Genomic DNA, 19114 nt, shown 5'->3' on the forward strand with positions numbered 1-19114 from the left:
GTCAAGGAACCCTTAAATTCTAATTGGTTCTATTGGGTTCCGCTGCAGGACCGGAACCTTTTCTCTCGCAGAATTTAAATTCGATGCAAGTCGTGTATTGTTTCATTGAGAAACGGTTTGTGGACCGTATTTAATTTTTTCCGGGAAAATGTTCCTGGACCATATTGAAATTCAGCCTGAAAAAAGGTTCCTGGACCGTATTTATCTTCAGCCGGATAAAAGGTTCCTGCCGTATTTAAATTGAACTGGAAAACAGGTTCCTGGACCGAATTGAAATACTTGAAACATGAAAAGATTCCTTACGGTCCAGAACCCATTTATGATTGCTGATTTTCTCTCCTGGACCGGAATTGAATTTATGTAATATTCCTGGACCTTTAACAACCCTGCTTTAGTCCAATATATACCAGTCAACATTGTAAAGTACTCTAGTGCATTGTTTCTCGGTATCGAGATCTCGTATCAACTATACTGAGCTGCGAAAGGTTCTGTCGAAAGTGGTTGACAACTATCGTAATCCCAATATCATATTTGAGTTGTGAGGTTTTATTTACCAGGACATGGTTTCTTTCACCAAGGTTGAGAACCATGGTTCTAAGACTTGTAGGTTGGCTCATCCGGCGGACGACTTTCGTCCCTTCCAGCGCATTACGTCATCTGGTGAGCAAATGTCGCAGCCAGCGGGTAGAATACACATAGCAGGGGTTCTTTTTCATTAAATGAAGTTTTCCGGGGAAGGTTTAAAACCTTATTTACTGCTTAAAAAGACTGGTATTTCTTTGTGCACAAAGTCAGTAAAAGTAGGAATGAATAGAGCGTAGGGGAGGAGCATACGGAAGAAAACCTATAGCTAATTTAGTCGCTTTTTCGTCTGTATCTCAAGTTAACACATGTTGCATTGATCCTTGTAAGTGTTTGGACAATGTGATAATATTTTCGCATTTTCACCATGGCTGTTGCTTTTTTCTTCTATATTTCGCAAAGCCAAGTAACACAAATGCTTTACCCGGTATTCGAACTTTTGTAACTCAGTACACACTACTTGCGTTTATTAAATGATATATTGTCTGATGATACGTAAATTTAAAATGAAGCCTACATATTTAAATTCCTAAAATGTAACGTGTTAAAACACATTCTAAGATCCTTCAGTGTCATTGTTCTAATTTCAGTTATTTTAATATACCCATATCAGTGTTTGTGAAAAGTAGTCAAAAATAGGTTAAATATAGTACATAGGGAGTCACGGTAGTCATCCAAGATACAGTTCGTCGGGTAGAAACAGTATCAAAGAAACAACGAAAATCTAAATTGAATATTTTCTTTAATGGAAGAATGAAGAATATAAATATAAAATTTTATATAGTGTTTTTTTTTTATTTTTTGTAAATTATATTTCCAAAACGCCAAATGTTTAGTTATATTATTTATAATGTAAGTTTGTACTGCAATTTTTTTAGTTCAACACAAATTTTATAAAGTACGCAAACAACATTACAGTACCACACGTACAGTGGGATCCATGAGTATTAACGTGCAAATTGTCCATCACCATGTTCGTGCACTTTATTTGACCCAATAAGAGCTTCAAGAATTAAAAGAAAACTCAAAACAAGCTGTTGACAACTTCTGCACCAGCATACATAAAAATCCATCACTTAAAAACACACAGGATGTAAGAGAAAAATTAATGAAAATAGTCATGGATAATTTGCAGGGTAATACTCATGGATCCCACTGTACAAGCACAAGGGCTCACGTAATCATTCTTAACATAGAATAAAACCCTTAATAACAGTGGCGCAGGAACTGGGGGGGGGGGGCTGGGGCGGTTTACAGGGGTACATTGTACCCCCCTAAATTTTTGAAGGGGGTACTGTACCCCCTAAATAGATTCTAGTTGTACCCCTTGTACCCTCCCTCAGATACAAGATGCTACTGTTAAAAGAACCTAGTATTTTCTAATTGCTCAATATAAAAAGTGTAAATAGTAAGCATTATTTTCCTTACCATAGGAATTCAAACCGTTGTAAACTTATCCTACATGTACTACATTGTTCTTGCTACTACAGTTAGTTCATTGATCTGTGTGTTTGGGAATCTTTTTAAGGAGATGAAAATTATTTAAAATGTGTGTGGAACGATGGAATGAGCTAAAGTTTACTTTCAGAAAATCACACTGCAGACGAATTCCCTTCGTATAAGGAGGGTACATGTTTTGTAAACAAGTAATCGCGTCGATTCGAAGATATAAAATCTGCATCAGAAGAGTATATGACTGACCTTCTTTCATTTTAAATTTTTCAAATGGAATTTCCACAATTCTTGCCTCGTCTTGTTTTCGAGACGCGACACGACAGACCAATTTCGGGGGTACAATATACCTCACCGATTATTTTTATAACTTCGTCAGAGGGTGTTCGGAAAACTGTACTTAAACCTATAGCTATACTATTAAGAGATTTTTGTCTCATCTCGATGCCATTCCTAGTTGAAATGGATCAGCGATATTTCCTAGACATTAAAACAGGGTGCGATTTGTGATTTTATCAGAAGGAGACATTACCTATGAATTAGATATGCTTAGAATTGGACATAAATTGCTTAAAATCTAATTTTGATATTGAATGCAACACAAACACAACACCATTTCAAGTTAAATTCTAAAGTCAAACTGTAAGAAAATTACATTATTCAGTTGAATGCACGAAATTAATGAGACACTGCAGGTTCGATGATTTGCCAGTTGGCTTGTCAAGGACACTGTAATGCTTGCTACTTGATCCATTTTGTTGCAATTTTTTCTGCATTAAAACAATGCACTGGAAGTCTACAAGTATTGAAAGAAAAAGCAGGTTTAAACTTCTAAATTATTTCTCTAATCAGTTAAGGTAAAGTTCATGGCACTGACACCGCTTTCACACTCAGCTGTCGATATTGGTACAATTTGGATTGGATTCACAAGGTCTTTGAGTGAGGTGGGAATGTCTATTGAATTTTCTTTGTAGATGCGAAAATCTTCGACTGGTGACGCGACGCGTACATGCTTTCGCTTACATTAAAGTTCACTTTTTGATATAAAGGAGGAATTAACATGTCACCATAAAACACACATATGTATCTGCATTTAATACGACTACACCCGAAAATAAACCTAGCTTTTTAAACCGGCTCTTCATATTGTCCACCAACCATTGAAAAATATTATTTCGAGCGTATGGTTTTCCTCTAACTTTGCTTGCTCTGAGATATGAAGGATTTCGGTTTAGCATATGCAATGATAGTACTTTCAGCATTTGAAGAACAACATAAGGTACAGCTAATTACATTACAAATAATTAGTATGTCAAATGTTTTACAAATACTTCAAAGTTAGATCTGTTCCGAGTTGATCGGGAATAGTGTTGCCCACGAGACGACTCTTTGGCCTGTCTCGTCTCGTGGAAATGCTGTGAAATGCTGTCTCGTCTCGAAAATATTCGTTTGTCAAATGGACACATGATCAATCTCGTCTCGTCTCGAATTTTTAAAAGCCTGTCCCGTCTCGTCCCGTGGACAACACTAATCCGGAATCATCTCGATTCAGTATTTTTTTAAAAAAATGCAAGACAACGCTATAGCTGTCAACAAGCGTTCGAAAAGTGCTGTTAACATACGTCAAAGTTTTCGTATTTGATAGAAAAGTACATGTAAAACACCTTCTAGAAGTCTGAGAAAATACCGAATACATGGCTTCTAAAGGGCACTGCATACGGTACATATCTGTCATAAATTAGTTTAATGATATTTTATATATAGCTATGGGGTTCTAAAAGTACGATATATTTAAAAATATGATTTTCATATTCAGTGGGTGGGAAATGATTATTCCTGATTTGGAATGAATCAAGTTAGAGGAGTAGAGGAGTGGGAATGCTCCTCACCCCCTTTATATAGCAACCTACATTAAAATGAATACATGTAACTTTGCTCGCAATTTTCATATTACAAACTCCTGATTTTCCATCCCATTAAATTCAAAATGAGCTCAGAAGAAGCTCCAGAACTTTATATGTTTTGGAATTGTTATCTGGTCTTGAAACCTGTTTTGAAATAGTCATAAATTGTAAAAGCTAAATAATAATAAAAAATAAAAATTATTTAGGCAAAATTTGCATTAAAAACTCTATATTCGCGTCTAAAATGAAATTCACCATGCTCCACATTTTACCTAGGTATACATATATGTGTGAAGTACACACGCTTCTACAAAGCCAAATCCACTGTTTTCGTACATTTTCATCTCTCGGAAATCTAAAATACCTAACAGCTCCTTCTTTAGTCTTACGGTTGTAGTTATTACATCGGAACACAGCACAAGCCATTTTGAAGAAAACTCTCACTAAAGAAAGACACGTCTATTTGTTAGCGAGAGACAAAGATTCACTGCCAGATGTAGCGGGCGAAATCTCCAGTTGCTCACCAGTTGACGTCACAGCGGTCCCGGCGAACCCCCGGCGATGCGCATGAGTCTACCATGTCTCTTAGTATCATGGTTGAGAACCATTTCTCTAGTGTTTAGGTATTCGCTTTATCCAGGCTGGAAAGTCTAGCGTATACAATTTGAGATCAGTGCATATGATTTCTCCTGTTTTCTCATGCACAACATGCCTCTCCAGAGTTTGAATAACTTGCACAAATTTTACAATGCGATTTACGTGTAACAATGTCTCTTGTTACGTTCTTATCAGGTGTCTAATAAACTGATTAATGCAATTATGTCTGTTCCATCATACGAATTGATCAAAGAAACAAGTGTCGCTTGCAGCGTGGCTCGTGCATCTTGTCTCTTCGGTGTGAAAATCCATATCGAAGTTATTTTTCCACTTTCAAACGAAGTAAGAGACGCACCTGAACCAGTATTTCAAATTGGCTACTATATTTTTCAATTGCAAATGCTCTATACTTTGTCCCCAGAATCTGTGGAGCAAGGCCGCGCATAGCAACAGAGAAGGGGAGGAAATCGAGGGGGCAGAGTGAAGCAGTACAATCTACTCGAAGGCTGGTCACTGTAGTCGCTTCGCCCTCCACACAATCCCGTTCTCTCTCACGTGTTCATTGGTGGAGCCATCTCGCGTCACTACTTGCGCAGAAACTTGTTTTCGTTCGCACTTACTGTGCACTTACTGGTTTGTCCCGACGGATTGGCTGTCCTGCAAGTCGTCCAGATTCTCGTTGTGCATCACTACCGTGCGTCCATATAGCATAATACATAATGATGTTACGTACCCAAGAGGACCAAGTAATGTAAATAGTTTGCAAAAGAGGAATAGAGATGGCAGCACCAAGCGTGCAAGATTAAGAATTAACATAATATATGTGAATAACTATATAAATAAGAATAAAATGAATGGGAAAGATGAAAAACAATAAAATCTACTATAAGAAGATGAAGAATAAATATAAAATAAATAAATTAATATCTATAATCCATAAATCAAACCAGTGATCATATGTAAATTGATCAGAAAACTAAAGAAGTCAAAGCACCAATACAAATTTGTGTCTGAACATATCTTGAATCTGTCTGATTTGATTTACCTTTCCAATAGTATACATTTTGTTTACACCAGTGGCGGCGCGTTGCTTTGAAGTCGACGCCCCACAGCACTTTTGGTTGCGCGTTTCAGCCGTGGCACCTACTTGGATGCTCGTGTGAGTCGTTTGGCACCAAGTACACACAAGATTGGACCTATTTAGTGTCGGCGAGTTCCAATCGCTGCCACAAGAGAGGACATTAGAAATATGCCCAAAGTTTGAGGAAAGAGAGCAGGAAAAAAATAAAGGAATGCTCAAATTAGCGAAGAGCTGAAATAGGCGGTGAGCACATCAATCCACCACTTCGCACACGTGATCTCCTAGGACTTGGAGTGAGTGGAGGAAAAGAGAAGCGTCATCAGCTTGATAGAATAGAATTCAGCGAAGGATGTAAATCGGTGTATGAAGATGCTAAAGTAAGCGGAACGAAGGATTCCCGTTCTCGAGATTACCATAAGACACAAAAGGAAATCTAGAGGGAAGTTCCCAAAGAAGATGAAAAAGGAAGTCCAGATCCAAACCGTCCGTTAAGAAGGAAGTTCAGATCCAGACCGTCCACTAAGAAGGAAGTCCAGATCCAGAAAAACCATTAAGAAGGAAGTCCAGATAAGAGAATATTCAAATCGAGAAGAGAAATAATGAAAACATATTGAGATGAAAATTGACTGAATGGAAATTACAGAAGAATGTAGCTTATGTAAATATTGATTCCATGTATCCTGTGTTCGAAAACTATATACGTTCAAACGTCTCCATTGGAAGGCATCCTGTCTGGTTATGTTGTCTCCAAAGAACCCTACCCTGATGATATGCTAGGTGAGGTTTAAGATTAAGATTCATGCACCTTGCACCAAATAGAGGTAGCAATCTATATTTTTTTGGTCTCGTCGTCCTGATCACCCTTTACGGAGAAGAGTGTATATTGTTTTGCAAATAGATATACATTATAAAATATATTGTTCTTCCATCTCTCTGAGAATATTCATGGTCGATCATCTAACAAAGTCGAGCTGAAACGTTAAATGACAAGAAATGCGAAACAATAATATAATATAGCCTGGAAATTTCGTGTAATAATATACATACGAGTAATAGTATACGGCGCGGATTCTGATTTTTTTGTTGGGAGAGTAACATATTAAACGGCTAAAATAGTTATCTATTTTTGTAATTTTTTTGTTCGTGTATTTTAATAATATATGTGTAAGCAACTATCACTGTAATTTCTCAGTACATTTTATTCAAAATATGTTCTAAAAAGTGTCAATTGGATAGTTTGGAAGAGTACTGTTTCCAGTATACACATCTTAAGATAGTTGAGATTTTGTTTTAAAAGTAATCTAGTAATCATTATGTACATTTATTTTATAATATATTCAAACTTCTTTATAACAGTAAACTATGGGGAAGGTAAAAATATCTGCTTGTGAGAAGTGTCTACTGTTTGCAAGAAGCTATGGATACCACAAAAGTTTCTTCCGTATGTTAAATGTTGTATTATTAAAATATAGCCATAGCATATGAAATGGTTAAACACTTTACTTTATGAACATAAAATGATTAATTTCATCTAAGTTTAAGGGGGAAAGTTCGAACGAGTACGATATGGAGGCATTCATCTCGGAATTGTCCACTTTCTTCAACACCACACAATCAGTTGGAAGTATAAAAGTATATATTGAATGATTTTCTTTTTATTATGTTGCAAGCGCAAAAATTATATACAAAACATGTATATAAAATACATTAAATTAAAATAAAAGTGTGGAGAGAAATTGTCCTTAGTATACCATATGATCATCTCAGATTACAATATTATAATATCACAATTGTATGGTTACCAAATGTTATGTTCGACGAGAAATATTTGTCTGTGCCTATTTATGTTATGCTGAGATAAATTTGATGACAGAATTCAATTGTACTCGAAAATATCACTCAGAATAATAATTTTTATTCTCTCGTTTGAAACAAATTTAGGAATTTAGAGCCTGCTTAAGAAAATCCACAGGATGGAAGGGAAATTTACTATCATTTCAGTAATTATCCAAAAGAGTTACTGTATATCTGTATTGTAAAGTATGCATACAATTTCTTCGAATTAACTAACAAACCAATCAGCAAATACGTGACATATTAATTACTCGTGTTTAATATACTAAAGTTTTAATTTCACCCCACTGCGGGACTATGTTACCAGTTCTACAACTTTAAGTAAAAAAGAATATTTAATACATGCGCGGTGTCCTTAAAATGCATTGGGAATTTTTCATGGATAACAATAAGTGAACACTACGTTTCGGAATAAGAACAATTCATGAACCATTAACGTCGAACAATTGTAGATAATTCTGCTCCAATAAAATTATAATTGTCTGAAGCAAACATCCATTATGGAAACAATGAGGACTCTACACATGTGTAGTTGTTACAAGACCATGCTTAAACGATTATTATCCACGGTTTGTTAGGTACGAAAAAGTATTACTTCTATATAATGCCTCATGAAAGATTCTTGCATTCCATTCTATCTATCAGCAAGGAGGTGTTGTGTACATTTGTCTCGAAATGATTGGAAGAACGTTCGTCATTTTTGTAGTAGTTCTAATCTGCTTGCAGGTAAGTTTAGTTTCCATGCATTGTTTCATTCAAAAGCAGTAGAAATATTCAGAAATGAAAATATTTCACAGTGTTTCCCATTTTATATTAAAATGTAGGTCCATTCCAGATTAGCCTATCTGTACATAAATAGAAAAATACCTTTCTGATCTAGTAGCTTGAGGATAAATGGAGAGCTACTTGAACAGTGGAGTCCGCTCTAAGAAAAACTAAAACAGCGGCGATGGGACACTCAATGACAAGCCGCTTTACCTGCCAAAGGGCTGATGAACCCCGGGGTTTATTGTTTTACAATTGAAACTGTCTTTATTCTTTGTCTTTGGTATGTGTGGAGAAAGGCCGCGCATAACTTAAGAAAAGGGGAGAAAGCGAGTTGGCGGAACAAAGCAGTACGCGTTGCTTCAAACAGCTGGCAGCTGCATCCGCGTTTTCTCCTCTCGCGCGTTCATTGGGCGAGTCACTACTTGCTCAGAGACAACCCCTACCCAGGATTTTTTTGAAGTGGGGAGAGGGGGTCAGATCCGCTAATGTGGAACAAAGAGAAGATCCGAAATGGTCTGGGGGTTGATTGAATTAGGTTATTTTGCCTCGCTTTTCTGTCAACGTTGTCTAATCGTGACCATAAGGATGATTGATATGGTGAAATTGATGAAAGAACTTACTCACAAGGAACACCAATGCCCAGGTCGAGAATCAAAGTAGTGCGCTGTGCCAACCACTCCACCACGGTGGTCGGCAAGATGCTGACCAGCAAGCCTCTCGTAATATTATAGATAGAGCTAAACGTGCAATTGTAAAGTTGCAATATTATGGTCCAAAGTATCAGGAAAAAATCAACTCGCTCACCTCACCCCAACCCAATCAGAAACACAGTCCCTTACAAAGGCTGTCATATGGCGTACAGCTTAATGCTTATTGATTATATTCAATTCTCAGAAGTGTTCGTAAAGTACGGTGTTCTGCAATTAACAATGTTTCCTCAAATTTTCATTAATGTTCTTATAATAGCACCATTATATATATTAAATTATACATATTAGCAATTATGACGTCATGCTTTGGGTCTCCAGGATTAAGCGCAACAACGTTTCTCTTTGAGATTTCGGTCTGTGTATGGGAACGGTAGCCACTTACCCTCGTGAGGAAATTGGGGAGCTACGAATGAGTAGCTTAACCTGGTCATGGAAACCTACAACAGTGACTGTGGGTTCGTCGTGCTGACCACACGTCTCCCGTAACTGGCCGCATGATCTGCCACCTCGGGTGACAGAGTGAGTAGGATCAGGTGGGAGTGAGGCCGGCAGTCGGAAGGTACGTCCAGGCCATCACAGGCTATTGCGCCACATGTTAATTTATTAGCAATTATGAATATAATAAGGGATTAAAAGGAATGGACTGTCCCGACTAAAGTGGGACGTCGGGTAGCCTTGCATCAAAACTAAAAGTATCCAATATTCCAAACTGCAGATTTCAGGAGCTTAGTTTTGATTGATTGAGTTGGTGTTATAAGTCCACTTTATGCACAGTAAGGCTAATCGGGACTGGACGTACAGTTTGTAGTGGGAACCAAACCACTATGTACCTACACCGGGTGTCGAACTCTGGACCTCTTAATTACAAGGCGACGACGCTACCACTGCGCCATCGGGAAGGTACATTTCTGGAGCCTGGCTCTTCACAACAAACCCATTTATTTATGCAAGGACAAAATCGAAATTTTTACACATTTCAAAAATCGTCGGATATTTTCAGGGCTTTTATAGATACACATTTTAATATTTCATAGTCTGAGGGTGGGCATGGCCCCCATGGTTCCTCTCCTGGTAGGGGCATGCGGAGAGACTTGTTTTCGTTTGCTCGCTCCAGAGATTCCCGGAAGAGTGAAGGGAAAAGTTATTAACTCGAACGGCTTCCCGCCAATCCATTGTAGCCATGTGCATGCTGTTGCAGTTACACTCAAGTCACCTGCTTCAACGCAGAAGAGCTTTCCACAATTACAAGAATACTTTCGTGCTTTCACACATTCACTCCCATCTCCCTTGAAGTCGAACGTAAAGCTCCTCCATGTCGGAAACCTCGAAGACGCACTACGAACACAAGTACCACAGATGTGCCTTCAAGGCACGGTGCAATATGCACGAGCATCTTTACCTTATCTTACATACCTTATTACACGTATATGCTTCAAATCTATCACATTACTTATGTCAAAATGTTGTGACAGTTACCTGCACGAAGTAACAACAATTAATCATCAAAGCGTGTTTTTCATTGAGCAATCAGGACTACGTAATTAATTTAGTGTTTCAATATGGCCGAGAGATTTGTAGGTTTTTCCTCAGTTTCTTGATCCTTAAATATATAAAAAAATTGTTTTAATAAATAAACCACAAATTATGGACTTTACTTTTAATAATATTTTATTTTTCATTAAAAAGGCATGCTTGAATGGAACACAATACCTAGGTAGTAACAAAATTATCATTAGCAAAATGAAAATACTAACACGTGCGAAATTAATTTTCCGTTTGGTTTAGATTTTATACTTCATATATAGTTTCATTTATACCGCATCTGTTATTGTCTTACAGTGTGGCTTATGTACAGTGTGGCTCAAAATAAAGTAAACCTAAATATTTTGATGACAACGGTTTTGGGTTACCTTTTTTTGGTCACTTGTACAACATAAACATAGTGTCTTTGTGTGTGTCGGCAACAATTTTGAATTAACGCCATGATGCAGTTCCACCCTATTGAAATGCCTATAACCTATTTCTGTCTTCTCCTTCCCAATTTTCTTATAAAATTGTTACCCAACGATTGCTTTATGCTTGATTCGACATTTTCACGTGATATTTTCGTATATTTTCGAACGTTCAATTCAGAATGCCAGTTATAATTATTTCGTATTACGCATAATTGAGGACTAAAAGTGGTAAACGTTGTAAGTGTCAAAAGTGTTGGGAAATCGCATCGTTCCGCACATCAGCCCGTAAGAACGTGCACACTAGTGACCTCTTTACACGCCCTTTGAACTACTTACAGAGCTACCAGCCACATTTCACGTTTACCACATTATAAAGCATGGCACATTTCACAGTTTAACGTGGAAAACGGTGTTTTAATTATTGTGGCACTTGCAGCGTTTACCAATTTTAGTCTTCAATTAACGTTGTTATTCATCGTTCAATAAATCCAGTAGCATTCTCCTACCTTTCTGCAATTGTTAACTTTTTGCTATAACGAATTTGAAAACGAATACTTGTTTCATGATCAATATTTGTTTTACCTTACTGCTTATTAACACTTCCAAGAACAATAAAATCAAAAATCATTCTTTCAATCCAACTGCACATAATTGTTCTTAATTTTTAATATACGTTTCCCATTCATTCTCAAGAGTGTAATTTATCATGGAAATAACTTTCCTGTTGTACCTTGTCGAACACATGTTCAACTTTTATCACCATGTTCGATCAGAAAATGCATTTATAGTCAACGGTTGTAACGACTCACTTGAAATTTCCGATTACAGTCATTACTAAACATCTCATTAGCATTTGCTTATTTTACGTCGCTTTCTATCATTCTCGATAAAATCTCAACGATGAGGATGAATGAAAAATTTATCAAATGAAGGAAGCTGAAAATACAAATAAACTTTCTTGCCTTGCCCAAGTCACAGTGATTATATTTACAAACTTTTCGAAATGTTGAAACATTCCCCAAATATTGCAATTATATTTTTACTTCTTAATGTTCGTCTTATACATTATCTATGGATAATGTTCGGAATTCCAACACATATGAATTTAATGGAACGAATTACTTAAAGGTAACATTTCAATATTACAATCAATTAAGGATGGGACAGACTAATCGGTACTCTATCGGTATCTACCGATAATTTTACCGATACATGTATAAATATCTTACAATATAGTGCAAGACCCTGCCATTTTGTTATATTTTTATAGATATTAATATGTAATATGCATGCCCTACTTATTTTAGAAGTAAATGTTTTAAAGATAGGATTCACCTTTGCTGGTTTTTTTGATATTGTATTAATTAATAGCTGGCCAGCAACAAGGTGAATGGTTAATTAATATGTTTAATATGTGTATTTTATACCTATATATATGCTTATTTGATTATGCTTTTTACTGGGCATTAGATTCCCAGTTGGGGAACTCTCTTTCATAAAGGACTGTTGCCGTGGATAATTCCAGTTGTACTTGGTGAATTTCCACAGGCTTCCTCCTCGATTATAGAAAGGCTGGTTTGGCGTAACACAAAAAAACAGTTATTTACCACTTTTACAACGACGCGTATGCACGTTAAACTGGTTTGTTTAATGCACACGAAAACCTTGAAGTAAGCGCGCAGTGGAAATTTCCGCCTTTAAGGTCTACTTATTAGCTAGGGGGCAGGTGGATTTTAAACGTAAGTTGACGCTCTAACCCTTATTTTATACAGCTTACTAGGCTTTTGGCAAGCATACTGTAACATCCCCTAAAATAAAGGTTGATATTTAACTTTAGTACATACGCTATGCTATTCGAATGTACAGATACAACACTGTTCCCAATTATGCGAGTTTATTGACATAATGTGCAAGCACAATTAGACTACATAAAGAAAGATTGTTCGATGATAAACTCGCTGAAATAAACATTGTATTATCACTTGCGCCAGTTTGATGGATTTACTTTAACTATTAATAATAATGAACTAAATCTGTCTTTTGACTGTCAAGTCACTTCTTCACGTAGTATAGACGAGAAAGATGATGAAAAAAATATAATTGAGAGAGTGAGTGCAAGTTCGGAACTTGAAACATTACGGAAAGTACTTATCCTTCTCCTCCATATCGTGGTTCCTCGGACACCTTCACAAAGTGTCTACCTTGAGCAAAACAACTTCCTCTCTCTGGGTCAGAATCTAAAATGGGCTGGAAGGTTGCACCGAGGCTTCCTTATTACGTCATTGCGTAACCGATTCTATTGACCTCTGGTGGCAAAATTAATAATGATTCCATCAATCTGGCACAAATGAAACGAATATAACAAAATGACAGCTCCGCGCGCACTAAGGTCCATACGCGGAATCTTCATATCCAAGGACAACTACTATCCCTGGGATAGCCCTTGTCTCTCCTTTCTTCCAGAGTTTAGACCACTTATGGTGGCTGGAATGATTGATGGAAAAGAAAAGAAACGTAGCATTTGGTAAAGCCAACCCCTCTTTATAATTCTCAAGTTCCCCATTAGTAAAGTTTAGCATATGTAATATATGTATTTCCGAAACCCATCATAAGGCCTAGAGGGCTTAGTAAGATCCAGCGTAAGGAAACGAAATGAAACACTTCCTACTAGTACGGTTGATTGATTGAGTTGGTGTTTTAAGTCCCCTTTATGCGCAGTAAGGCTAATCGGGACTGGACCTACAGTTTAAAGTGGAATCCGAATCACTATGTGCCTCCGCCGGGTATCAAACCCGGGACCCCTTGATTACAAAGTGACGATTCTACCACTGCGCCATCGGGGGGCCCTACTAGTATGGCTAGAAGGCCACAGTGATAGTTAGGCTAACTCTTTGTTAGTATAAAGTAAAACCGTAATTGCGTTTTTGTTGATTTAAGGAATTCTTGTGGATTTGATGAATGCACCTATGGAAATGCTTTGTAAATATGTAAATAGTAACAGCAAGTGGATTCTAATAGAAAATTTTCAATGGCAACTTCTGCGACCGCCGTAGAGTTAGGCAATACACATAACACCTTGCAGTATTTCAGGAACTAGTTGTCATTTTTGCCGGTGACTGTACATCGATGAACTCTGCTCGACCACGGAGCCGTATTAATGCTATCTTGATGTATCCTCCTGAAGGAATGTAAAATAAGTAATGTAAACTACATTATTTTACTACTCCATGAATTGAAACACGCTATGTATGTATCCATGCTGTCGGATATTAATTACAACATTATTAATAATACATGCATCGTTTTGATAAACAGTGTCTGAGGTATCTTTCATTGTTAATTTGAGCGTGACCTCCATGTAACTGAAGTAAACGTAGCTTGATAAAGTTTAATTAACGAAAATTGTACTGGTGATAACAGCCGAACCGAAATGATAAACATTATTTATTTTCTAGAATATGAAGGAAAATGTCGTAACACGTCTTAGCCAATTTTGTCTTGCCAGTATAACTTTCAATAACAATACACCTCGTCCTGTCAAAATATACTTGATTAGTGATTTCGAACACCGTAGACGTCGAAACCATGGATGTATGAACGTATTTAAGGGGGGGGGAGGTTCAACGGGCCCAACCCACACCCCCTTTTGGTTCAGTAAAATTACCAGATTACCTGTTCTATCCGCTTGTTTATAAAAATTACTTCGGACTTATTTTATTCTCCTAAATTCGAGACTATAGGACGGGAAGGAAATTACGTAATTCCACACACTAAATGGGATCCCAGACCAAATGTCTGCAATTTCCTGAGAGTTTCGGAATTTCTGCTATAAGAAACTTCATTGGGACTGTTAAATCAGTTAATTTTTTTCCCTCCAGTCTTCTTAAAGAAATTTGGATTTTAAAAAGGCAGTGCAAGAAAACCAGGTAAACATTGTAACATTCGCAAGTTGTTTGACACAAGATGAATAGAAAAGTATCAATACTAAGTAGCGTGACCGTGACTACATACACACAACTTTGTCAAGAACAGCACCCCACTCTTCCCGCTCCCCAAAAAGCTTCCGGTCAGCAGTATCCTGGATTTTAACTTATGAAATAAAGCAACCCTAATCATACCAAACGTTGACCCCCCCCCCCCCATTACGTGAACTATATATACGCCAATGCATGGATGTGATATAAATGCTCCTTTCCAACAGAATTAAGATGGATGAAGTCGTGGATAATAAAAACCCAATCAGTCAAGTCCATGATAGTTTCGACGTAGTGCGGAGCTGTGAGGGACAGAGGTCTTATTCCCCTTGCAAACCACATTTTCGTTCACAAATACGTTTCTTTTTTTTCTATTTACAACAACACTCATTGTTTTCACATGCTTCCTTCTTCCAAACAATTCTTGGTAAGCTTATGTTCGCACTGTAAAGAAAATGATGTTAGAATAGAATAGAATAGAATAGAATTTATTTCCGGTATGAGCCTTTACATCTGTACATACCATACAAGGATGAAAAAAAACCAATTAGTATAATTTTCCTACACTCTTCCTCCTCTCAGTCTACTTCCACATTCACACTGCTTGGGAGTTCACAAACACTATTTTATTTCAACTCTTTCACTATACTTGCACTGTTACCTGAGTGATTCCTAAATTTTCTCACATTTATTTATTATCCCCCCCTCCCATTTCACACATCTTCGCTATCCCCACTGAGCTTCTTTGCTCTCTTTGCCCGGGCATAGTGTAGGAAAGTTCCCAGATTCTTTATTTGCGCCTCCCCTCCTCTCGGTCTCTCCCTCCTAATAACGCTTGCCATTATATTCTCAATGTTAGCTTCATTTATTTCCCTGATATATTTTTGTCTTGCCTCCCCTGTTTCTTTGCACTGGAACGACACAGGCAGTGGTCCCAGCCCAGGAGGTCTAAAACACATATTGTTCAATATAACCATATACCTGTCGCATTTTAACACCACTGAGGTTAAATGTTTACCAAGAAACAACAACACCCGAACTATAGAGTGAACTTCAGCGAGACGAGTTCATGAGATGCCACGACTCAACTAAAGAAGTCCAAGGTCACCTCTACAGGTCTACAAACAGTACCTCCCTCGCTCTCAACCCGTCTTGGTATCTCTACCCTGACCTCATGCTAATACAGTAAGTCTTAAACCTCTACCCGAACATCAATCCTTCTACTTGCGACATTTGCAAAAAAATCATTCGACACATGACAAACCAGACGAAAAACGAATAATGTGTATACTGAGGCATAGATAGCCCTTGCTCAGCATCGTAGCAACCGCCATGGCCGAGGATGCAGGATGAAGGATGTTGTTGACTTCCTGGTATCACTTTCTGTCTCGTTCTGTTTTTTCAATGCACGTAGAAGTTCTGCTACTTCGGCAACTTACTTTTATTTATGTATAATATTATTAAAACCAGTTCTAGTATATCCTGTTCTTCATGAATTAAAATAGAAGAGAATTAAACTTATCTATTGAATACACATATTTTGCATTAACAATTAACTACCGGTATGTCTTCATTTCCCTTCAGGCCTTCCTAGAACCTGTTGCCAGCTTTCCAGAAAAGGAAAAGAACGTTGGTATAAGCAATCAAGGTGCAGCGGAGGGGATTGAGAACGCAGTACAGCAAGGAAACAAAATAAAGGTTCGTTGATTTTTATCTGAATGATTTCATTATCATGTTATACAAGTTCACATGTACAAGTCCATTGTGTACATGCTAACCTTTGTGAGCATACTGATATCTTAGGATGCTCAGAATTCACTGTTTCTTGAACATTAACTTGTGGATAACTTACGACTGTAACATAAATCACCCTTATGTTCTAATAGTATATATGTATATATGTATGTATGTATGTATGTATGTTTATGTATATGTGTGTATATATATCAAATTAAATATTATGAGGTTATTGGTATTAGTGACATAATATTATACATAGATTGCATCCAAATATAAATTGAACAGATTTTTCAATTATAACAAGTTCTGGGCCTATTATTATATTAAAAAAGCACGTTACGGCACATAATTCACACATACTGTGTTATATACTCTGTTTTTAAGATTTGGTATGGTTTTTCGTTAAGGGTATTGTATCGATAATTCTGGCGGTTTCTCATAGGATTGCGTACACTACACCTAAACAGTTAATTCACTCACTCACTCAGTACTTTTTTCTAAAAAAAACTGAAGAAACTATCAACGCATTATTATTAATTTTTCTTCAGAAAGAATGGCGTTTTGCTTTCAATCGTCGCTTTCGCGGCAATCATATGTATCATAATGTGTTTTATAGTTTTACTTATTTTACATCGCTTTTCAACCATTTTAAGTTAACTGCAACAATGGTGATGAATGATGAAAGTAACCTACTCACAAATCCGTTCGAGGGCTGGGTGTTCAAGCCGGTAATTTCGTGAGCAGAACACCTAATGCGTTCTAACAATTAGCAAAATGTGTTTATACCTACTCCTTACTAATACTAAATATTTTTCATTTTATTCAGACTTGCCCTGGACCTGGCCCGTGCGAACCTGGTAGCGAAGATAACGTTGGAATAAGCAATACGGGAGTAGCACGCGGAGAAAAGAATACCGTACAGCAAGGGAACGACGTTAACTTTGCATAAGGGAAAACACATATTTCTTCTCCACATTTTTCACAGCTCGAAAATCACATCTTCTGTGCTCTTGGCTTCTAAATGAATACATAATGGTTGTAGAATAAAAAATAGTTCAATAAACTAATAGAAATTAATGTTTTTTTTATTTCTCTCATACCTATGATCACTTCGTCAAACTCTACGTAGCATTAGCTAATACAGTAGTTAAAGAACTGAGCTGTCATACAATTTATGGATAGATATACTTAATCAGTATTTTAAAGAGATCAGCAGTTGATTTTAACCGTTCAGTTCATTTGATATTCTTAAAAATTGTCGTTCAACCAAACAATTGTAACGTAATCACACCAGAAAGAGGTACAAAAAATTAAACTTTGATTTTTAACTATTTTCCCCTTATTGATGATGTACAGATGCAAGATGTATGTTAACGTGGCAGTAATTATTGACCAGCTTAAAGGGACATTCCAGCGTTATGTGTGTGACATTTGAAAGGAAAAATTTAACGTTCTAGACACGAGATTGGATTAAAATATTCATAATGAGCTGATTTCTTCATAGAATTATGAAACACTTTATGGTGTCTGCTAACAAATAGAAAAATCTTGGTATGATGGCATAGGCTGAATGCATGAAAAGCATGAACAAAAGTGACGCTTTAAATGTGAAGCAAATTTTTACTTCATTTGTCTCTGAAGCACATAGGCTGCAGATGCTAGTAACTTTTATTGGTGAAATGTGCAAATTATAAGCATTCACAAACATATAAACCTCAATGCAATTAAAAACAATAATAATTTCATTATTAATTCATTCTTTTTATATGGACCACTTTCTGTGGAATGCCCCTTAAAGTGACAGACAAATTAATTCACATTAAATTTTGAGAAAGAGGCAATTATGATCCAAGTAATTTTATAAAGTAAGCTCTTGTGGAATGGGTATAAACACATGTTTGCTATATTATGTAGAAATTCCAGCGAGGTACGATATTTTAACTACTTGAATTGATGCATTTTATTCACTACTGAAATGTTTTGAAAAGATTTTTCATGAATTTAAAGCAAACAATAGAAAGATTTTGCAACTGCTTTGTATTGACATAAACATGTCGCTTTCCACTGTTTACTATATTCTTATATTTATTAATGATCACAAGCATCAAGGAAAAGGGGATCGATTTTATCGAGTGGTGTATTTACGAAAGTTAATATTCTAGAAAGTGTTTGAAAATATTATAATGTGTTATTAGAGATCGAAACTGCATGGAATCTTGATATCACTTAGATCACAGCTGTTGCAAATCGAAGCTCAAGCATACTTCTTTCTTCAAATATAAAATAATGTAATTTCTATTCCGTGTAAATAACTGTATCGTGCTGTAAATCTAGACCGCATTGTTTCAAATCCTGTATGCGGCATGATTTTTTTCTTAGAGTTCTAATCTTATTTATTTCATTAATTCATCTTTCATTTTTATCCCCCAGATTAACAGAGGTAGAAAAGCGATTTAAAATAAAGAGATAATTGCATTGCTTGTCTGATAATCCAGAA

General features: G+C 36.6%; 1 long non-coding RNA gene across 1 annotated transcript; it reads left to right on the forward strand.

The window, feature by feature from the left end:
- The first annotated feature begins 8062 nt into the window (after positions 1–8062).
- LOC145987250 (uncharacterized) lies at positions 8063–17694 on the forward strand. The gene is made up of 3 exons (XR_014441640.1): positions 8063–8196; positions 16462–16575; positions 17444–17694. It is a non-coding gene; the product is annotated as an uncharacterized LOC145987250 (long non-coding RNA).
- The last annotated feature ends 1420 nt before the right edge of the window (positions 17695–19114 follow it).

Source organism: Lepisma saccharinum, chromosome 4 (assembly GCF_977018435.1).
Source record: "Lepisma saccharinum chromosome 4, izLepSacc3.1, whole genome shotgun sequence".
Classification (NCBI taxonomy): Eukaryota; Metazoa; Arthropoda; class Insecta; order Zygentoma; family Lepismatidae; genus Lepisma; species Lepisma saccharinum.